Source organism: Ziziphus jujuba, chromosome 12, assembly GCF_031755915.1.
Source record: "Ziziphus jujuba cultivar Dongzao chromosome 12, ASM3175591v1".
Taxonomy (NCBI): domain Eukaryota; kingdom Viridiplantae; phylum Streptophyta; class Magnoliopsida; order Rosales; family Rhamnaceae; genus Ziziphus; species Ziziphus jujuba.
In genome coordinates, this window is record NC_083390.1 from 25,977,501 (window position 1) to 26,001,837 (window position 24,337).

A 24,337-nucleotide genomic window follows, 5' to 3' on the forward strand; every position below is an offset into this window, starting at 1 on the left:
TCGTTTACAGTAAAAAGAATATTAACAAGAGGTTTTTCAACCCATAGTATATCTTTTTTTTCCTATAAATATTTCTAACTTTGAATTCTCTTGATTTTCATCTACATCCATATAATAAGTTTCATAAACGGGTCTATTTTTATAGCGTGTCTCTTTAAAGTGGAATTCATCCTTTGTTTTTTCCTTTCCATTCACTCGTATCTCTTCCATTTCATCAATTTTGTCCGGATCCTCCTTTTCTTCCCAAAAAAGGGAAGGAGAAGGATCTTTTTTGGTGGATATCTTTTGTTCCTGTTTAGTCCCCCTCGTTTTTGAAGTTGTTTCCATTTCTACATCTATTTCTTCCTCTTTTTTCCCCATTTTCTTCCATTTTTGAGGTTTCTTTCAGTTTCTTTGTAACAATGGGTGATAGTATTATACCTAAATAGTAGACACAAGTAATAAATAAGAGAATACTAAAGATTCGAGCCATAGAATTTCTCAATTCTGACACAATCTACTTATTAGATCTAATAAGTACATTAGATTTAATAGAATTATTTTGCTGTATCCAGACCAATACCAATCCAACCCATTTGATGAATATAATGTGGCCAATTAACCAACCAAAAAAACTACTTGTTACAAATAACATCTTGTTGTTGCATCGAAACATATAAATGTTGACTAATCTTACTAACATTGAACTTGGTAAAATGAAATGGTTGAGTAATTAAAAATGAGATTATTTAGGAATACACATTGAATGCTAAGATTATGCATTGAATTTCTGTTAGTAGATCCGTAATCAAAAAAGTGTTTGTGATTGTTCCATAAGAAATGAAACAAAAGATATGGTAGAGCTAGGACAGTTATTGTATGAGCTCTACCAAATGCTAGATGCAGAGGCACATAATAGATCGATATGAACATCATGAGCTGTCCCGTAATAAAACCGGTTATTGGTTCCTTCTTCTCCTTCTTCCATAATGCGAGCTCGAAGAACGAAGAGATAAGAGGGCCCTATGGAGAATGTTGTCAAAAATCCATAATAGAGTCCAACCACAATGACCTTATTGATTATCTTCATGCATAAGGATACTAGATTACCTAGTATAAAAGATTTAAAAATCATCATAAACCTCCCTTTTTTCTTTTCCATTGCAATTTCTAGATTATTATATGATGATTTTTAAACTTTCCATATATATATAGAAATAGAAAGAGATAGACTGGAAATGAGATCTCTTATCTCAATGACACCAAAGGGATATTAAATGAATGGAATTGGGATATGGATGGAATCTAATGAAATAGAGCCACTTTTAGGTTCCCTATGAAATGAGGCATGGAATAGAGCCGCTACGATGAAGTTCAGGGAGTTATAAAGGAAACTTCGAGCTCATATTGGTCACATGTACTAGCAAGTGCATCAAAGATGTAGTCATCGATTCGCCCAGGAAGCCACAATTACCACAAGCAAACATATTAATGACGAGGAACACAGTTTTGCTATGCTACTAATACTTGTACTTTCTCCACTATTCTACCCCAGACTGGCTAAGGAAGAATTACATGGCATAAAACAAAAAAATATGCCGATTCGGGCTTCGGGCCAGGCATACTATATTTAGTTTATCTACCATTAATGATAAATAAAAAGAAAGAAAAAAGAAATAGTAAGGCCATTCCATTTCGACAAAAGACCCACGCCCAAATTCCATAGATTAGGGTCCGCAATCCCGATCATGATTTTCCTACCCCCAAAGGGAAAGGTTCTTCCCTTTTTGGCCAGTTGTGGGTGAGGAGGGATTTGAACCCCTGACACCATGGTTCGTAGCCACGTGCTCTAATGATGTGATTCCGCCCGAGCCCGCTCAACCGATAACCCGCTGGGGTGCTGACTTGACACGAATGAAGATTAGGCCAATCACAAGAGCTCAAATTAAGAGATTTAAGGAAAACCTGGGAGTATTTATACAAGGGGTAATCAATCTCAACAGAGCTTGTCCATACTTGAAGATACAAAGCCTATTCTAAGCATCCAAGTGGTGGAAGCCGATACGGACCCGGGTGACGGTTTTGGTACATTTTTGGAGTCCGGGAAGCATGAAATGGTTCCAATGCTTTATGGGTTCAATACATATGCCTAAGAGGTCATGGAATCAAGTTAAAGCAGCCTAAAATGCAATCAAAAAGGGCTTGTACGGACAGCTTTAACAATTTGGCCGAATTTGCTGTATTGCTTGCTGGCTTTACTGTATTTTACTGTATTAGCCTTTTCTTATTTTTCCAAGCATGGGCAACGTGTGGGACTTCATATTCAGCTTATTTGGCATCCTAAAAAGAATCTAGAAGCTGATTTGAAGCTCAAAGAGATCAAAGATTGATCAAAGTCAACTTGATCAAAAGGCTAGCATTTTTAGTTTCCTAATTTGTTTTTACTTTTTGTTTTAGGAAACTACCATTACTTTTTGGCTTTTATTTATTTATTTTCTGGACAAATAACTTTAGGAAGGTTTTTTTTTATTCTTTCCATTGTAAATTAATTAATTCCTAATTTAATATAAAGGAATTGATTAATCAAACTTAGATTAGGAAAGGAAGTATAGTTTCGGCCAACTAGGTTTCTTTATGTGTGTGGCCGGTTTTTCCTTTGTTTTTAGGGTTTTATTTCGTGGCTTTGTAGCCTATTTAAAGGCTTAGTTATCAATAAGAATAAAAACTTTGATTTGATTAAGAAAATACTTGTGAGATTAATTATCTCTTTGTTCTTTGAGAACACCTAAAACACCATTAGAGAATTGGTTATTTTAGCTTGACTTATCAATAGGTTTTCCATCCCCTATTGTGGCGTCTACATTATACCAAGGTTTCTAACCACAGGTTGGTTAGGGGTTGAGGTCCATTCCATTAGAACTTGAACTTAATTAAGATCCGGGCTAATATAATACGGATTTAGGAGCAGGTCGTCCTTGGTTCGTATCATCTAATCCTCTGAGCTATAGGGCCCACCCCATCTCGACTGGATCTGTTCCCGGGAGTACCCTAAAAAAAGAAGGAACCTTTCCTCTCTCCATTCATTTTAGGTTAAGAAGATGTGGAAGCACCTCTCTGTATATAAGAACGGTGCATTCCAAGGTGTGAAGTGGGAGAGAAGGGATTTCATAATTAGGGTTTTGAATAAGATAACCTTTGCATTTTTCATTTTTCTTTTTCATAATCAAAAAATAAAGTAGTAAGAATGAGAGGTGTTAAGCTTTTTATCATCTTGGCATCAAGCTATTTTTCCTGCAGGACGTCCCTTATAGTATTGTCACCGTAGTAGAGTTTAAACACCAAGTTCGATATGGATTGATGTCGTTCCTCTATGCCTAGGACACCAGAATATCAAACCATGAATGAAGAAAGGCATGAAAGAAAAGCATATTAGCTAGTGATTGTGAAGCCCCAACTCTTGATTGGAAGGGACACCAAAGGCCTCTACCCTTCCATCCCTTAGATAGATAGAGAGGGAGGGCAGAGCTTTTGGTTTTTTCATGTTTCTCAAAGAGTTGAACAATGGTTTTTTCATGTTGTCAAAGAGTTGAACAATGAAAATAAATGGCGAGTGCCTGATTGAATTGATCGGGTCATGTAAGAACAAGGTTCAAGTCTACCAGTCTGTTAGGATGCCTCAGCTGCATACATCACTGCACTTCCATTTGACACCTATCGTAATGATAAATGGATCGTCTCGCTGTGACCTTATATTGAATTCTCAAAACTTCTGTCATTCCACCCTCGTAGGGGCAGAGAACCAGTCGCTGTTTTGGCTGTGCTACCAGAAGCTTTGGGGAAGTTGGAATAGGAGAGCACTCATCTTGGGGTGGGCTTACTACTTAGATGCTTTTAACAGTTATTCACTCCACACTTGGCTACCTAGTGTTTACCGTGGGCACAATAACTGGTACATCAGTGGTGCATCCTTCCCGGTCCTATCGTACAAGGGAAAGGTCCTTTCAGTGCTTTGATGCCCATGCCAGATATGGACCGAACTGTCTCATGATGTTCTGAACCCAGCTTACATACCACTTTAATGGGCGACCAGCCTAACCTTTGGAACATACTACAGCCCAAGGTGGCGAAGAGCCGACATCGAGGTGCTAAACTTTCCTATCTATGTGAGCTCTTAGGGAAGATCAACCTGTTATCCCTATAGTAACTATTATCCCTGAGTTATATCCCATCCCTTGCCCTTCATCAAGAGAAATAGAACTTACTAATCCTAAAGCAAAGGGTGGAGAAACTCAATGCTACTATTCTTGAACCAGTTGGGGTCGGGCCTTCTTTTCGTACTATTATGGATACAAAACTAATGGGAAAAAATGGATTCAATTGTCAATTGTTCATATTGAAAATAGGATTGACTATGGATTCGGGCCATAGCACATGGTTTCATAAAACCATACGATTTTCCTAATCTAAATAAAGCAAGCAGGTTTTACATGAAGAAGATTTGGCTTAGCATGTTCTATTCGATACGGGTAGGAGAAGAGCCCGACTCAGTATTCTTAAAGAAAATAAGAAATTAGAAGCAAGTTAAGATGATACGAATCAACTCCTTCTTCTTGTGCCAAAGATCTTACCATTTTCGACGGAACTGCAGTTACATCTCTTTTCCATTTCCATTCAGGAGTTCTTATATGTTTCCACGCCCTTTCGAGACCCCGAAAAATGTACAAATTCCTTTTCTTAGGAACACATTCCAAGATTTGTCGCTATAAAAAGGATAATGGTAACCCCACCATTAACTACTTCGTTTATGAATTTCATAGTAATAGAAATACATGTCCTACCGAGCCAGAATTTGTAACTTGCTATCCTCTTACCTAGCAGGCAAAGATTTCCCTCCGTGGTAAGGATGATTCATTCAGATCGACTTGAGAGTCCAACTACATTGCATTGCCAGAATCCATGTTGTATATTTGAAAGAGGTTGACCCCTTTGCTTCTCTCATGTTACAATCCTCTTCCCGTTGAACCCCCTTTCTCCTCGGTCAACAGAGAGAAAATGTAGGACTCACTGAGCTGAGATCACTAAATAATACTAATCTAATAACAATATAGTAGAAAATGCTAATATAATAGAAAATAATTGTCTTTTTTGTATACTTTCCCTGGTTCCGTTGCTATTGCGGGCTTTACGCAATCTATCAGTTCATATAGATATCCCTTGAACACAACATAGGTCATCGAAAGGATCTCGGAGACCCACTAAAGCACAAAAGCCAGGATCTTTCAGAAAATGGAATCCTATTTAGAGAGTGCATAACTGCATGGATAAACTCACATTAACCTATCAATTTGGGATCCGATTTGGGATTTTCCTTGGGAGGTATTAGGAAGGAATTAGAATGTAACAATATCGATTTATACAGATACACTTTTACAGAAGAAAATGTTCTCTGTTGATTTAAATGATGTACCTACCGGATAGGGATAGAGAAAGAGAAAAAAAAATTGAAGATTTCACATAACATAGTACTTTTGATCGAAAAATCAATCTAATTTATTTCATACCTTTCGTTCAATGAGAAAATGAGTCAGATTCTATAGGATCAAACCTATGGCACTTAAGCAATGATGGAAAGGAATAAAATAAAAAAAGAAAAAAAAAGAAAAAAGAGGGAAAAAAAAGTAAAGTAGAAGAGCCTAGATTCTAAATGAATGAAAACGTGACTGAATTGGTCCTAGTTACTCTTCAAAACGGAGTGGAAGAAGGGAAGAGATTCTCAAACGAGGAAAAGGATCCAATGACTTCAAAATAATTGAACAAGGAGCCGTATGAGATGAAAATCTCATGTGCGATTCTGTCGAGTGGCAGTAAAGGTGACTTATCTGTCAACTTTTCCACTATCACCCCCAGAAAACCAAACTCTGCCTTACGTAAAGTAGCTAGAGTATGCTTAACCTCTGGATTTGAAATCACTACTTATATCCCTAGTAATGGCCATAATTTACAAGAACATTCTGTAGTCTTAATAAGAAGGGGAAGGGTTAAGGATTTACCAGGTGTGAGATATCACATTGTTCGAGGAACCTAGATGCTGTCGGAGTAAAGGATCATCAACAAGGACATTCTAGTGCATTGTAGATTCTTATCCAAGACTTGTATCATTTGATGATGCCATGTGAATTGCTAGAAACATGTGAAGTGTATGGCTAACCCAATAACGAAAGTTTCATAAGGGAACCGAAGTAGGCTACCATGAGACAAAAGATTTTCTTTCTAAAGAGATTCTATTCGGAACTATTATATGTCCAAGGTCCAATATTGAAATAATTTCAGAGGTTTTCCTTGACTTTGTCCATGTTAACAAACAATTTGAAATGCCTTGACTTTTTTAGAACAGGTCGGAGTTAAATAGCAATGATTCGAAGCATTTATTTTACACTATTTTGGAAATCCAAGGACTCAATTGTATGGATATGTAAAATATAGGATTTCCAATCTTAGCAGGAAAAGGAGGGGAATGGATACTCAATTTAAAGTGAGTAAACAAAATTCCATACTCGATCTCATAGACACATATAGAATTCTGTGGAAAGCCGTATTCGATGAAAGTCGTATGAACGACTTTGAGGGAGATCTTTCATATCTTTCAAGATCCACCCAACAATATGGGGTCAAAAAGCTGAAATAAATGATTTTAGCCCTTATAAAAAGAAAACTAATTCTTGAACCCCTTTCATGCTCATGTCACGTTGAGGTACTGCAAAAGAAAAAATTGCAAAATCCGATCCAATTTATCATAATCGATTAGTTAACATGTTGGTTAACCATATTATGAAACACGGAAAAAAATCATTGGCTTATCAAATTATCCATCGAGCCATGAAAAAGATTCAACAAAAGATAGAAACAAATCCACTATCTATTTTACGTCAAGCAATACGTGGAGTAACTCCCGATATAGCAGTAAAAGCAAGACATGTAGGCGGATCGACCCATCAAGTGCCCTTTGAAATAGGATCCACACAAGGAAAAGCACTTGCCATTTGTTGGTTACTCAAACAAGCATGAAATGTATACTTGCGTATTCATCCATAGGTCAAATTGGATATGTAATTATTGGAATAATTATTGGAGACTCAAATGGTGGATATGCAAGCATGATAACTTATATGCTGTTCTATATCTCCATGAATCTAGGAACTTTTGCTTGCATTTTATCATTTGGTCTACGTACCGGAACTAATAACATTCAAGATTATGCAGGATTATACACGAAAGATCCTTTTTTGGCTTTCTCTTTAGCCCTATGTCTCTTATCCTTAGGAGGTCTTCCTCCACTAGTAGGTTTGTTCAGAGAACTTCATTTATTCTTATGTGGATGGTAGGCAGGCCTATATTTTTTGGTTTCAATAGGACTCCTTACAAGCATTGTTTATATCTACTATTATCTAAAAATAACCAAGTTATTAATGACTGGACGAAACCAAGAAATAACCCCTCACATGCAAAATTAGAGAAGATCCCCTTTAAGATCAAACAATTCCATCGCGTATGTGTGATAGCATCTACTATACCAGGAATATCAATAAACTCAATTATTGAAATTGCTCAGGATACCCTTTTTTAGCTTCTAGAATCTATTTCTTAGTTCAAGATCCCTCTTACTAAATAGATACTATGTTTATATACGGATCACTACGTCGTTACATTATGGATCACTACGTCGTTACATTCCATTTAGGATTAGGAATGGGTGTAATCAGACCTACTTTTTACATATCTCTCATTATTTGGGACCCTATTCATCTCACCTCCTTGGGCTTCTATTGAATCGAGAAATAGGTTTGATTGTCCATCTTTTTGATATAATATATAAATTTAAGATAAGGCACCCTCCAGATAATTCAAATCGAAGCAATTGGATGTCTGATTCGGGCCTATATGAAATGACCAATTAATAGAAATACTCTAACACTCCACCTTTGTCATATATCACATTGGAAAGATATCATATTCATGGAATACAATTCACTTTCAAGATGCCTTGGTGGTGAAATGGTAGACACGTGAGACTCAAAATCTCATGCTAAAGAGCATGGAGGTTTGAGTCCTCTTCAAGGAATAATATTGAATATTGAGAATGCTCAGTGAATTGGAATAAGTTCGGCAGTGAATCATGAAATCTTGGTGATCTTCTCTATTCAATGAATGGGAAGTCTACTTTGAAATCATCCGTCATGTACCCACCCCACCCCCCGAGTATATGCTTCAATAGGAATCACACAAGGGTAGACTGATACAATAGAAACCTCTGGTGAAATGCCCCCGCCATAACCCAGCAAATGAAGTACATTACATAGTACGTTTTAGGGATTGGCGACTTACCCATTCAGTGACTTTGGCACTGGACGTTCCCAAAATCGATACTATTTGATTGGGTGAATTCAATAATAGATGCCTGTTGGCATTCTAGCCTTCCTTTTCCTTTTAATGCCTATCCGAAAAAGAAACCAGTATTTCTTGGCCGTGAATATCTGAATAGGACAAACCGCTCTATGGATTACTTCGAAACAATTAGAATTAGTCAGTCAACTGGAATGTGTATTATCCATCTAGAATGTGTATTCTCCATGTAGGGGTCAATTGAGAAGATCCATCGACCTGAGACGAAGAGAAATGTCTATCTATTTTATTTAGTTATTCAGTTAAACCAATGATTCGTTATTGTAGCAGATAGCAACAACCATTTCATCCAACATGCGTATTTTTAATTTTCCAATGGATTTACATATTTCATTAATGGAAATTTTTTGATGTAGTGAGTAATAGCTCTGGTTGTTCGCTGCTCAAGAATTCTTGTTTAGGCAGTTCATACCATCCATCCTTAATGTTTTGATCTAAGATTTCAATTCTTCCATGTTTCAGCAGTAGTATATTGTTCCATGCAGTTGAGGCCCAAAATATGGAAGAAATAGGTGTTTACACGACTCTACCACCTGGTCAATTCTATTCCACTTAATCCCTGTTTCATGGCCACATATCTTTTCGGCTAAGGAATGGGAAACCTTTCTTTTGTTACATGAATCCAATTTTCATTTCATCTAGAAAAAGCCATCTTTTTCTCAGCAATGTCTTTGTCATTTGATCCAATAGCGTTCCATTAGATAGGAACAGCTTTGATAAATACTAATAACTCTCGGATGGAGTATTAGAATGGAAAAATTCATTAGATAATGAACTATTGGTTCTAAGCTATCTATGGCGATGAATCAACAATTCAAAGTAGTTTTCTTGCATATTCTTGATAAACCAGTGTTTATATATAGATGTAGGAAGATCTGTTTGGGAAATAAGAAGCATCTTTGACATCTCTTCATTTGCAAAGAATTCTCGATGTGAAAACACAGAGACAATAGGCTGATTTTTTAATAGGAAAAAAAGTGAATCTGTAGGGTCCTAAATGAGAAAACCCTTTTTTATCCAAGAACTTGTTCAAAAATGCTGTAATGAAACGAACATAGGAGTTTGTCGCTTGGTATTTGACCAAATAGGATCGTTCAGTTCCCATAGAACCTATCACTAAAATACCCCTAGAGAGGGATAAGGTTTTCCATGAGATGGGAAATGAAAACTATTAGCCCCACATGAGGTTTGTGACTAAGTGATTGTTTAATAATGAGCAAGGAATATCCATCTTTCTGCTAAATAGGACGTATTGAACTCATAACTCATTAGATACTTTTTATGGATGTCAACTAAGTATCGTAAGTAAATTGCTTCCGGTTGTTCAATCATTTGATAGTAAATTGCTTCCGGTTGTTCAATCATTTGATAACCAGAGTCATTCGTTGATAAGTGATCAATCCTTTTTTCCGTCGTTAAGGTGGAGAAATGAAACAAGAATTCTCTTTCTTTATCATCAATCGAATCATTGTTCGAGACCCACGATTCTATTTTATCATCAATCCAATCACCGTTCACGTTTTTTGTTTTTCTTATCAATGAATAGATCTCTTTACTTGTGTGACTTAGATGTCTTGTATTTCTCGAAAAAGTGATTTGATTGATAGGATTTAGTATGATACTTATGAAATCGATGATATCGATGAGATTGATATTCAAATATTTCTTCTTAGAACATATTGATTTGACCCTATAGGCAGGACCACCACCCCATAGCATGTTGCTGCCAAAAGCAGAACCGCGTATTTCTTCTAAAGATTCTCTTAATTGTTCCAGAGCAATTAGAAAGAGATTCTTTAATTAGAAAGAATACAGTTCAGATGTAGGATATCTATCTAGAAGTTTTCGCAACTCAATCATGTATGATGGAATCATCAAAGATTTGACCCTTTTGAACTCTGTCTGTAACTCACTATAGGCTTAAGCAATAAAGAGGTGTGTCCCAATGAGATATCCAGCAACAAGAAGAAGGAAAAGGATTGAATAGAGGAAGTCTCGAACATTTGGCGATCTTAGATGTGTCGATATCAATGGTGACTCATTGTTTCGATGAATCACTTCTTCAGACAGAAGAAGATTATGTAAACACTTACTCGAAATCTCACTTATCAGATTCCACTATGGAAGACATAGTTTTTCTGAAGAATTCACCATGATATATCTGATTCACGCATAATATCATGTAAAATGGATACAAATTTTTGGCTGCTACTTAGTATCGGCAATAGGTCTGAAAAAGTATCTAAAAATATCAAATTTAGATATTTGTATCCTGTCGAAGTAAGGAACCATGGCATATATGTTTGGAATATATTCCATTTTGAGAGAGTTGAAAAAGCACTATCTCATTGAAAGGTTCTATACATCCGCCCTTTCTCAAGGCATTTCTTTAGACAAAGACCTCATTTTTTCCTTTTTTCAGATAATAAATATTTCTCAGGACATGGATTGTGATTCAAACCAATGTTTGGCTTGAAATTGAGATATTGATGCAAGTTCTTCCCTTCTGAATTACATAGATTCATATATGAAAGAGGTTGGCAATAAGTTCTTTCAAAGTTGACTATTTATCCTTCTGTTAGAAGTGTTTCAGCAATATCTACGATCGAGTAAATAGCTCTACGAACGAATGGATTTGATCAAATTGGAAAATGGAAAGATTTGTACAAGTTATACTTTTCATCACCATTTTATGGAAAATCATTAGGTATGAATATGTTAGACACTTGTAACTTGATTGGTGAAATAGTATCTCTCTAAAAAAAACATATTTCTTTTTATCGCCGCACAAACAAAATATTTTTTTGCGAATGAACAAGATATTGAGGAATCGTCAATATGTAAAATCATAATTATTGATACGGGCCTTTTCCACATAAAAAGGGAATCCTTTGTTAGAATAGAAGCAGAAGTGATGTGGATTATTCAAGAATTGAAGTCGATTTGCTTTATAAAAAGAAGATATCAATGAATTTCTGTGAAATGGTTTCACGGGATTCAGACAATTGTCTTGATCGTGGGATATCATTGAGAAATAGGAATCCGTGTTATCAAAAGATTTCCTGCAATTATTTCTAGTATGGAATGAGTCAATCATCCACTTTGGTATCTTATTAAACAAAAATTGTGATATTTTTCCTCCATTGATCAAGAATTTCACTTTTTGGGAAGTATCATGATCATCCAATAAGAAAGGTTTCCATTTTTTCAAATGAACAATTTGAAGACCTATTGATTCTAGCAACTGATTGCAAAGTTGATCATTTGGACCTTTCAATTTATAGATGTGGATCTCGGACTTATGAATGGGGATATTCCCAAAACTCACAAAAAAAAAAAGGAAGTGAGTTAAACAAAAAGATAAGAAACTTGAACAAAAAAAGAAGTAACTTGGACAAAAAGAAAGGAAGTGACTTAGACAAATCTGTTTTGTCGATAACCTCAGACCAATCAATCGAACATTGATTAATATGTAATTGATCGAACACTACTTGGAAATGAAAATGGCTCTTCTGCTCAGAAATGGAATGTTCCAAATGTTCCTATAAATTATTGCTCCCATTAGACCATTTGTACCTATATGCATTAGGATCCCGATTCATGGATCTCTCGGTTCAAGAAATAAAGAACCATTTCTTCTGACTCTTTTCAAATTTGTTAAATGTTGGTTGATCATACATTTCATTATAGTTCTATGATTCAAAGTATCATTTCCTATTTGATCCCTTTGAATTCCATATTCGAAGTTGCAATCGAATCTATTCATTAGAAAGAATTGATTCAATACATTTCTTATGCACCCGTAGGTGCTATATTTGATTTGAATCAGATTTCTGATCAATCTAATTGATTGACTGCCTCCATTATGTTGTTGCTAGCAAATACCACTATTTTTGGTTATGTATCTTCCAAATCATTCCTGCAGGAGGTCCGGACTCATTTTTTTATGATCTTTCGATAAAAAGATTCATTTTCTTCATAAAAAATAGGAGGTAGAACCAATAAAGATTTCTTTTTTATTCATCCTTGGAGTTGAATACCTCATTCAAGAATTGTTTTTGATCCAATCTGTAGGAATCAATAGAAAAGGCATATCCTTTTTAATACACCAGATCCGGCTCGGTTATTGATAGTGTGAATAAGTCTGCCATTTCTTGAACTTTTGATTCAAAATCATGGTGTAACATGTATCCCCCCTGTTTTGATCATGAAATAGATGAAATAAATCAAAAAATGGATTTTTGTTTAAGAATAAAATCGTATTGGAACTATCCAGTTCATCATTCGGAGCCATATCACATCCAGGATCTGATGAAATAGGATGAATTGAGATGGAATTTTGTGAATACGTAATTATCTTGAATATATTAACTATTTCTTTATTTTCCAATCGCTTGGAAAAGACAAAAGAAACATCTTGTTCTTTCTTCAACAACTTATGATCTCTAGTGGACCTCTCAGTAGGATTCGAACCCCTATGAAGTTTTGACCATCTGTCAGAGAAAAAGAACGAATGGATCTTGTAGGATTCCTCAAAAATTCTTCGATTTCTTCCAGAAGTAGATGATTATCCATCTGCTTCTCATGTTTCGTGAATAGCCGGGACATTGAGGAATATCCAGAAAGGCATTTAGGGAATCGGTCTAGTTCTATATTTTTTCATTCCATTTGAAGAAAGAAAGGATCCCAAGGAATCGATCTTTCTTTTAGTTGTTGAATCTCTCTTTGATTGATCAATGTGTGATATTCTGAATCCTTGTTATTCATGGAATCAAAATGATCTCTGGATCGATCAGAAGATCATTTCAATTGGCTAGAATCTGTTACTTGAACAAAACTGGATCTTGTGGAATCATATTGAATATTTGACAATACATTCCGTACCTTGCTAAAAACTGATCCTTGTTTACCAACCACACCTTGTCTAACCAAATCCAATTTTCTCTCAATATGTTCCTCAAAAAATCCAATTCTTGTGGGTTCTTTGTTGAAATGTGGTGATCTTGCCACAATGTGCAAGGTAGTTCGGTTACACTTGCACTCTTTGTTTTGCAACATCAAAGACCAAACATTATTTATGTTTATGTATTTTATTTTATCTTGTAATGTTTAAGAACAATATCCTTTTTGTAATGCCCTAAGCTCATTATCTAGCTTAAGGCCTTTTTTGTCTAGTTGCTGGAATTGTATTTCCAGAAATATAAGTCCACTTCCTTGGATGCCGTTTGAAGTAGGTTTGGGATTTGGACCTGAATTTTGGATATGATAAACTAGATATGCAGAGGAAGAAGCAGAAAAAAGAATGGCCCAATTTGGAGTGGGAAGGCTGAGTTAAGCCCAAAACAATCTGACCCTTGTGCAGTGTTGTTGCCGAGAAAACTGGGCAAAACTGCCTCGGGTTTGATTATTTTTGAATGGGTAAATGGACTTTGTTTTATCTAGTTTTTGGCTAGAACATATTTTAATATTCAAAAAGGCTTTCCTCCAATTTTCAAGTCAAATGGAGCTGGTTTTCAAATTCAAATGCCTTAGACAAGCTGAACTGCCCATTAAAGAAGGTTTCTTGCATGCCCAGCACATTGATTAGAGTTAGTTGAGGTAGTTTGGCTTGGTTGGATACTTTTAATGCTTTTGTATTTATTGCTCAATATGGCAGCATGCCTTATTGTCTTTTTGATGTATTTAAAAGTATGAAAATTGTAATGAAAAACGTTGAGAAAGAAAACATTCAAAAACAGATTTTGAAAAACAACATTTTTGGCTCTCTTTCTCTCATCTACTACATTTTGGTTTCTTCTTCTTCCGAAAAGCTAACAACCTTCTCAAGAACCCTAAACCTCCATTAAAACCAGAAAAAAAACCTAAACAAACCTAAAAAAAAAAAAATACAAAATCAAGAACCAAGAACCAACAACAATCATTCTTGACTAACACCTTGAATGATTGTGCTCTAGGGTACAACAACATAAACCTACACCAAATTCCATCATGGTATCAGAGCATAGTGTAATTTCTTAGGACCTTGTGAGCTTTCAACCTAGACCATTTTATTTGTGAGAGGATCCCCCACCTAAAGCCTTCCAACCGAAACCAAAACCTCCCAAAAAGACTAGTTGAAACTCACCAAAACACCACCACCCGCGAGCTTGTTCTTGTGTCCAGTTTTCAAAACTTTTCAAAAACCATTTTTTCAAATGGCCTCACAATCCTTTGCAACCCCAACACCACCTAAGTTTGAAGGCCAAAACTATTCCATTTGGAGTATAAAAATGAAAGCCTACCTATAAGCCTTTGGTTTATGGGAAGTCATAGAAGAAGGTTATGTAGTGGAGGAGTTGAGAGCTAATGCAACCCAAGTACAAAGAAATGCACATGAGGCCGAAGTTGCCAAGGGGTTCAAGGCCCTCACTGCCTTGCACTCCTCCATGAGTGATTCCATTTTTACAAGGATAATGTCATGCACAAGTGCTAGAGAGGTTTGGATAAAGCTTCAAGAGGAGTTCCATGGAAATACTAGAACTCGGCAAATGCAGGTTTTAAACCTAAGAAGAGAGTTTGAGACCTTGAAGATGAAGGAGAATGAGCTTGTCAAGGATTTCATGGAAAGGATGCTCAAAGTGGTAAATCAAATTCGGGTCCTTGGTGAGCAATTGACCGATCAAAGGGTAGTAGAGAAAGTATTGGTGAGCTTACCCGAAAGGTTTGAAGCTAAGATTTCCTCCCTTGAAGAATCTAGAAATTTTAGTGAAATAACCTTGAGTGAGCTCATCAATGCTCTTCAAGCAACCGAACAAAGGAGAGCCATTAGAAAGGAGGAGACCATAGAGAGTGCATTCTATGGTGGCCACGGCAACAAAAAGAAGAATAAAGGAAGGAAGAACAACAACACCAACCAAACCGGTTTTACAACCAACAACAACACAAACAACAACAAAAGTGGATGGAATCAACAACAACAACAACAAAGCCATCAAAACCGAGGAGGGCATCCACCTTGCCCTCATTGCAAGAAGCTTGGACATCCACCATCCAAGTGTTTTTGGAGGCCGGATGCATCTTGTGAAAGATGTGGAGGAAAAGGCCATATTGCCAAAGTATGCAAGCAAAGGAGACAACAAGCCAATGTGGTTAATGAAGAAGCCGAGAACCTATTTGTGGCCACATGCCTTAAAGCCACAAGTAGTGGTCTCGGTTGGCTTGTGGATAGTGGTTGCTCACACCACATGAGTTTCCAAAAGGATGGCTTTATGGAGGTTGACCGAAACTACAAAACCAAAGTGAAGATTGGTGATGGCCGGTTCATGAAAGTAGAAGGCAAAGGAGATGTGTGCTTGAACACTAAGGAAGGTACCAAAATTATAAAAGATGTGCTATATGTTCCTAGTTTGTGTGAAAACTTGCTTAGTGTAGCACAATTGGTAGAAAAAGGCTTTGCTTTAAATTTTGCAAAAGATGGATGTATCATATATGATGCTTGTGGTAATGAGCTGTTTAAGGTACCATTGAAGGACAAAAGCTATAGATTGGACCTAGTTAAGAATGAGCAAGCCTTAAAACCAAAGTGGAGTCCATTTCTCAACTTTGGTATAAAAGGCTTGGGCATTCTAGCTATGGTGCCATGAAAAACATCAATGTCAGTGTGAAGGACATGGCAAAGATTGAGGAGATGAAAAGCCTATGTGATGTATGCCAACTAGGGAAATCCACACGGCTTCCATTCCCTAAAGCCGGTTCATGGAGAGCTAAGGAGAAGCTTGAGCTAGTCCATTCGGATGTGTGTGGACCAATGAGTTTGTCATCAATTGGAGGATGTAAGTACTTCCTAACCTTCATTGATGACTACTCAAGGATGTGTTGGGTATATTTTATAACAACCAAGTCACAAGTGCTTGAGAAGTTCATGGAATTCAAGAAGATGGTGGAAACCCAAAGCAATGCAAAGATGAAGTGCTTGAGAACCGACAATGGTGGAGAATATACAAGTTTGGCTATGGAGGATTTTTACAAAGAAAATGGAATGGTGCATCGATTCACAACACCATATACACCACAACAAAATGGTGTTTATGAGAGGAAAAATAGGACCTTGATGGAGATGGCAAGGTGCATGATACATGAGAAGAATATGCCAAAGAAGTTTTGGGCCGAAGCCATATACACGGCTAGCTACATCCAAAACCGAGCATACACCAAAGCCAATGAGTCCAAGACACCTTATGAGATATGGTATGGAGAAAAACCATCTTTGGACAACATAAAAATCTTTGGAAGTGTTTGTTTTCTTCATGTTCATCCACACATGAGAGACAAGCTTGACTAAAGGGCAAATGTGGGCATCTTGGTCGGCTTTAGTGAGGTTACCAAAGGTTTTAGGGTTTTCAACTTGGAAACCAAGAAACTTGTGGTAACAAGGGATGTGAGGATTGATGAAGATGCTGTTTCGGATTGGATAAAGGAGGAGCTTCTTGTCCATGAAGATAATGCTCGGTTGGATGATGAAGAAGAAGAAACCAATGACAATGACAATGAAGAAAATGAAGATGATGAGGAGGATGCACTTGAGACCATTGGAGCCGAATTGGAGATTGGAGATGGTGTTAGAGGAGAAAGGCCATTGCTTGAAATATATGAAAGGTGCAATGTTGCTGAGTGATCCTACCAATGCTCAAGAAGCTATGCAAAAGAAAGAATGGATGGAGGCCATGCAAACCGAAATGGATATGATAGAAAAGAATGAAACTTGGTCTTTGGTTTCTAAACCTAAAAACAAGAAACCAATTGGTGTAAAGTGGATCTTTAGGACCAAGTTCAACCCGGATGGAACAATATGCAAGCACAAGGCAAGGCTTGTGGCAAAAGGCTATGCACAATAAGCGGGTGTAGATTATGGAGAGACGTTTGCACCGGTTGCAAGAATGGAGACCATAAGGCTCATCCTATCCATCTCGGCCTCAATGTCATGGAAGATGTACCACCTTGATGTAAAGTCGGCTTTCTTGAATGGTGTGCTTCAAGAGGAGGTTTATGTCAAGCAACCCGAGGGCTTCATTGTTCAAGGACATGAGGACAAATTCTACCATCTACACAAGGCACTTTACGGGTTAAAGCAAGCACCTAGGGCTTGGTATGGCAAGATTGATGGTTACTTGACCTACCAAGGCTTTAGGAGGAGTCCAAATGAGCCAACACTATACATAAGGAATGAAGAAGGCATGATTGTTATCTCACTCTATGTGGATGATTTGTTGGTCACGGGTGAAAATGAAAAGAATGTGGAAATTTTGAAAAATGAACTTGAAAAGGAGTTTGACATGTCAAGCCTTGGTGAAATGAATTACTTCCTTGGAATGGAAGTGATGCAATGCTCTAGGGGTATTTTCATATCTCAAGAGAAATACATCAAAGATCTTTTGAAAAAGTTCAACCTTGATGAATGCAAGCCAATGTCAACACCAATGAGCCATGGAGACAAATACAAGAAGGAGGATGGCACACCAAAGGTAAACCCGACCCTATATAGAAGCATGATAGGAAGTTTGCTCTATGTATGTTCATCAAGACCAGATATTATGCATGCCACATGTGTTTTGTCTAGATATATGCAAGCACCATCCCAAAACCATTTTGTAGGTGCCAAAAGAATTCTTAGATACTTAAAAGGAACACAAGACTTTGGAGTTTGGTATGATAGGCAATATGTGATGAGATTAATGGCCTACTCGGATAGTGATTGGGCTGGATGCTTGGATGATATGAAGAGCACTTCGGGGTATCTTTTCTCACCTGGTAGTGGACCATTCTCATGGAATGCAAAGAAGCAAGCAACAACCGCTCAAAGCACCACCGAAGCCGGGTACATTGCTTGCTCTTCATGTGCAAATCAATGCATTTGGCTTAGGAAATTATTGGAGGACCTTGGTTATCCTCAAGAGGGTTCAACCATCATCAAATGTGACAACACTTCAGCCATATCAATAGCCAAGAACCCCGTTCAACATGGAAGGACAAAACACATACCGGTGAAGTATCACTCTTTGAGGGAGTTTGAAGAAAATGGAGAAGTAAGCTTGGAATATATCAAGACCGAAGATAACCTTGCAGATTTCTTCACCAAGCCACTTCCAAAAGCAAGATTTGAGACCTTGAGGAAGCTTCTAAATATTTCAAGCAAGAACACCAAGGAGGAGTGTTGAAATGTGGTGATCTTGCCACAATGTGCAAGGTAGTTCGGTTACACTTGCACTCTTTGTTTTGCAACATCAAAGACCAAACATTATTTATGTTTATGCATTTTATTTTATCTTGTAATGTTTAAGACCAATATTCTTTTTGTAATGCCCTAAGCTCATTATCTAGCTTAAGGCCTTTTTTGTCTAGTTGCTGGAATTGTATTTCCAGCAACATAAGTCCACTTCCTTGGATGCCGTTTGAAGTAGGTTTGGGATTTGGACCTGAATTTTGGATATGATAAACTAGATATGCAGAGGAAGAAGCAAAAAAAGGAATGGCCCAATTTGGAGTGGGAAGGCTGAGTTAAGCCCAAAACAATCTGACCCTTGTGCAGTGTTGTTGCCGAGAAAACTGGGCAAAACTGCCTCGGGATTGATTATTTTTGAATGGGTAAATGGACTTTGTTTTATCTGGTTTTTGGCTAGAACATATTTTAATATTCAAAAAGGCTTCTCTCCAATTTTCAAGTCAAATGGAGCTGGTTTTCAAATTCAAAGGCCTTAGACAAGCTGAACTGCCCATTAAAGAAGGTTTCTTGCATGCCCAGCACATTGATTAGAGTTAGTTGAGGTAGTTTGGCTTGGTTGGTTACTTTTAATGCTTTTGTATTTATTGCTCAATATGGAAGCATGCCTTATTGTCTTTTTGATGTATTTAAAAGTATGAAAATTGTAATGAAAAACGTTGAGAAAGAAAATATTCAAAAACAGATTTTGAAAAACAACATTTTTGGCTCTCTTTCTCTCATCTACTACATTTTGGTTTCTTCTTCTTCCCAAAAGCTAACAACCTTCTCAAGAACCCTAAACCTCCATTAAAACCAGAAACAAAACCTAAACAAACCCAAAAAAAAAAAAACAAAATCAAGAACCAAGAACCAACAACAATCATTCTTGACTAACACCTTGAATGATTGTGCTCTAAGGTACAACAACATAAACCTACACCAAATTCCATCATTCTTCCCCTAACTAAAGAAGAGATCTTGGCGGAATTGCCACATATGAAATTGAGCACAATTTTGTAAAGAAATTGCCCACTTGTTTCTCAAGAAAGGGAAACATGCTCAATATCATTTGATAGAATAGTTGACCCAGCTCTTTGTTGTTTGAAGAAACCCTCCGCTTTAATTGGTATTTTTTCACGAAAGCAAACATGAGATAACAAATCCAATCTTTCACTAAGATTTCGAATAGCTATCTGAAATTCAAGTTGATTATGTTTCACCTCTTCCTCAGAGAAAGACGATGAAACAATTTCCAATCATGGCCCTTGTGGATCAGAACATCCTAGGGGCAGCGGAGCGCCTAATGGACTACTCAACAGAGAGCCCCATCAATAGAAGGCCCCAACCGCCTCCTTCGAATGCCAATAGCGGTAGACCCTTCAAGCCTACCAATCTCCCAAGACCTGGGGGAAGCGACAATAGGAAACCTTCAAACATGAGAGAACCTCCACCGCGGAACCCCAATGCATTCAGATTTAGACCCCGACCTCTGACATGTTTCCTATATAATGGTCCCCATAGAGTAGGCGAATGCCCCCATAAGACCGCTCTTAGTGCTCTGCAAGAATCTATTCACTCCCAAGAGCATGAAGGAGGGCAAGAAGAGGTAGTAGAAGAAGGAGAAGATGGCGCACAAGTGGGAGTGCTGAGATTCTTGAATACCCTTAATGGACAGGTCGTTCAGGCCAGGAAGACCAATGAGAAAGGTCTTATGTTCGTCGATGCGGCAATAAATGGAAAGGGCGCAAAGAGTGTGATGGTGGACACATGTGCCACCCACAACTTTTGTTCAGAGATTGAAGCTCAAAGGTTGGGCCTACGCTTATAAAAGGACGCGGGGCAAATGAAAACAGTAAATTCCAAAGCCTTACCTACGGTGGGCCTGGCGAAACAAGTGCCTCTCAAGTTGAGAACTTGGGAGGACCGGGTGGATTTGATTGTAGTACTAATGGATGACTTTGATGTAATCTTGGAAATGGACTTCCTAGTGAAGAAGAAGGCAATCCCTATTCCTACCGCTAACAGCCTGTTGATAATGGGGGAACAAACAGGACTAGTTCCCGTACAGAGGAAGCAACTGAACAACCCTAAACTTCTATCGGCTCTCCAATTTAAGAAGGGAGTAAGATGCAAAGAACCCTCTTACATAGCATTGGTGGTAGCGAGGGAGGGTGAAGATGATGAAACTACCCCTCCTATGGTGCTAGACGCCTTGAAATCATTCAACGATGTGATTTTGAACAACTTACCGAGGAACCTACCTCTTCGACGAGATATTGACCATAAAATCGAACTGATACCGGGAGCAAAACCTCCAGCAAAAGCACCTTATCGGATGGCCCCTCCTGAGTTGGCAGAACTACGAAAGCAACTCAGGGAACTTTTGGAAGCAGGGTTCCTGAGACCCTCAAAGGCACCTTATGGTGCTCCAGTATTACTCCAGAAGAAGAAAGATGGAATTTTATGCCTGTGTGTAGATTACCGAGCACTGAACAAGGTCACGGTGCGAAACAAGTACCCGATCCCTTTAGTAGCTGACTTGTTCGACCAGCTAAGTGGAGCCAAATTTTTTACTAAATTGGATTTGAAATCAGGATACTACCAAGTGAGAATCGCTGAAGGAGACGAAGAGAAAACCACCAGCGTTACACGATACGGAGCCTTTGAATTCCTGGTGATGCCTTTTGGATTGACGAATGCACCAGCAACATTTTGCACTATCATGAACTAGGTATTTCGAGACCTCCTTGACAAATTTGTGGTGGTGTACCATGACGACATTGTAATCTTTAGCCTTACCTTAGAAGAACATGTCGAACACATTCGAATGGTATTCCAGAGACTCTTAGAAAATCAATTATTTGTGAAGAAGGAAAAATGTGCGTTTGGCAGGAGACAAATCAAGTTTCTGGGACACATCATTGAGGAGGGGAAGATCCGTATGGACATGGAGAAGGTAAAAGCCATCCAATAGTGGAAAACTCCCGCTAATGTGAAAGAACTTAGATCATTTCTGGGATTGGCAAATTACTACCGTTGTTTCATAAAAGGGTACTCGAAGAAAGCAACTCCCCTAAAGGAATTGCTAAAGAAGGAGATGCCTTGGGAGTGGAGCAAGGAATGTGAGGGCGCATTCCAGGATCTAAAGGAAGCTATGATGAAAGACCCGGTGTTGGCTGTGCCGGACACCACAAGACCTTTCGAAGTCCAAACTGATGCATCTGACTTCGCTTTAGGTGGAGTCCTTCTCCAAGATGGTCATCCTGTCGCCTACGAAAGCAGGAAGTTATCAGCGACAGAAAGAAACTATACGACTCAAAAAAAGGAGATGCTTGCTGTAATTCATTGTTTAAGAACCTGGAGGCACTACTTATTAGGGTCAAGCTTTGTAGTAAAGATTGATAACTCAGCCATTAGTCACTTCCTTACACAACCAAAACTAAGCCCAAAACAAACTCGTTGGCAGGAATTCATTGCAGAGTTTGACCTCCATTTCGAGCACAAAGCGAGGACCAAAAACCAGGCGACGGCTGCCCTAAGTCATAAGACAGAGTTTGCGGCACTAAGGGTGTTGGCTAACATGGCTAACATGGCTGCGAGTACTAAAGTGGAGAGGCATAAACCACCAGGGCTGTTGGAACCTCTATTCTTCCTGTCACACCCATGGGAGAGTGTGTCAATCGATTTAATCACCAACCTTCCAAAGATCGGGGATCTTTCAAGTATTTTGGTTATTGTGGATCGATTCTCAAAATATGCAACATTCATCCCTGCCTCAAAGTACTGTACGGCTGAGGAAACCGCCCACTTATTCTTCAAGGTTGTGGTGAAATATTGGGGTGTGCCCCGACACATTGTAAGCGATAGAGATGCAAAGTTCACGGGATCTTTCTGGATAAAACTATTCAAGCTTCTTAGGTCCCAGCTCAACATTTCCTCCAGTTATCACCCGCAAACGGATGGGTAGACGGAAAGATTCAATGGCATGTTGGAGGAGTACCTACGACACTTTGTTAGTGCCAACCAGAAGAATTGGGCGAAACTCCTTGATGTAGCTCAATTTTGCTTCAACGCACAGAAGGGATCTCCCACAAGTAAGTGCCCATTCGAAATAGTTAACGGCCAGAAGCCCTTACTCCCACACACAGTCGATGAGTACCAAGGCAAGAACCCAAGGGCTTTTAACTTCACCAAATAGTGGAAGAACAACATGGAAATAGCCAGGGCCTACTTGGAGAAGGCAGCAAATTGGATGAAGAAATGGGCAGACAAAGACCGGCGACCCCTAGAGTTCAATGCGGGGGATATGGTGATGGTTAAGCTAACTCGAGAGCAATTTCGCTGGCTAAGGGATAGAGACCCCAGGTTGATGAGAAAATATGAGGGACCAATGCCAATAATTGCCAAAGTAGGGAGGGCGTCGAACAAGATGGTTACCCCAGGATGGATAAGAGTGCACCGGGTATTCCACGTCAACAACCTCAAGCCATACTATGCCGACAAGGAAGATCCAGCCCGCAACACTCCAGCAAGAGCCAAAGTCAAGACCAAGTTGCCGAAGACAACCAAGGAAGTGGAGGAGATCCTTACAGAAAGAACCAGAAGCATGCATCGACAGCCAGTACGAGAGTACCTCATCAAGTGGAAGGGACTAGGAGAAGAAGAAACCAGATGGGAGAAGGAAGGCAACTTGGCACCCTACAAGCAGCAGATCGAGGAGTTCAAAGCAGCGGAGTCGTCGAGGGCATCCATAACATGGGTGGGGGAGGATGTAAGAGTCTCACACACCTCTGCATTTTGATTGTAAATACCAAGCCAAGTTCATCCAGGGTCATTAGTCAAGCCCATGGTCACTTGCTTGGATTTCTAGCTTTTGTTATAGGCAATAGTGCCATTATGATTCCTCGCATATTTTGATATGTATTCCTGTCGGAATGAAAATGGCCCGATAAGCTCTTTGGAGAGGGGTGGCTAGTAGGCAAGTTGTTGGGCTAGACCACTAGCATAGGTGAGAACTCTTGATAGCGTGTTTCATCGTATTATTGCCTTGTTTACTGACCCTTTTTTAACGATTGTGTGATTACATGTTTTATTTTATTGCTTGCTTGGTGCATGCACAATACTAATATCGTGTGCGTTATTTACTTGCGAGGGATATTAATGGTTGGCTTACTACCCGCGAGGGGCGAGTAAGCACCGCACGACCCCGTTGTACGCTTAGAACAGTGGGACCGTGACACCAAGCATGTGAGCTTACAAAATGAGTAAAGCATTTGAAATTTAAAAAGTAAAATGGCCAACACCTAAATTTTAATACACAAAAGAGGTAAAAACCAGCTGCAACATGTCTATTCCAAATATAGTAAAAAGTGGCACATGGTTTGAATTAAGTTTCTATTGTTTAACTAGTTTGGGTAAACAATCAAACTAGCTTCACCTACTTAGTTCCCCTTTGTATCTACTTATGAAACTTGGTTTGAGGTATCCTTGGTCATCAATAAATATTGCTTCAAGAGCTAAGAAGGTTTTGGAACTGGATCACTGGCCAAACAACTCCAACACTGACCTATACTCTGCATACTGGGCCCATCAGATACAGCAATCTTTTTGGAATAGACAATGGACTTTCCCATGTCATTTTGACCTGAAATTTGAAACATT

General features: G+C 38.4%; 2 pseudogenes; both read right to left on the reverse strand.

Annotated features, from left to right (window-relative positions):
* Nucleotides 1-36: 36 nt before the first annotated feature.
* Nucleotides 37-1,069, reverse strand: LOC125418515 (protein TIC 214-like; annotated as a pseudogene).
* An 8,280-nt stretch (nucleotides 1,070-9,349) lies between these two features.
* Nucleotides 9,350-20,113, reverse strand: LOC125418516 (protein Ycf2-like; annotated as a pseudogene).
* Nucleotides 20,114-24,337: the final 4,224 nt, after the last annotated feature.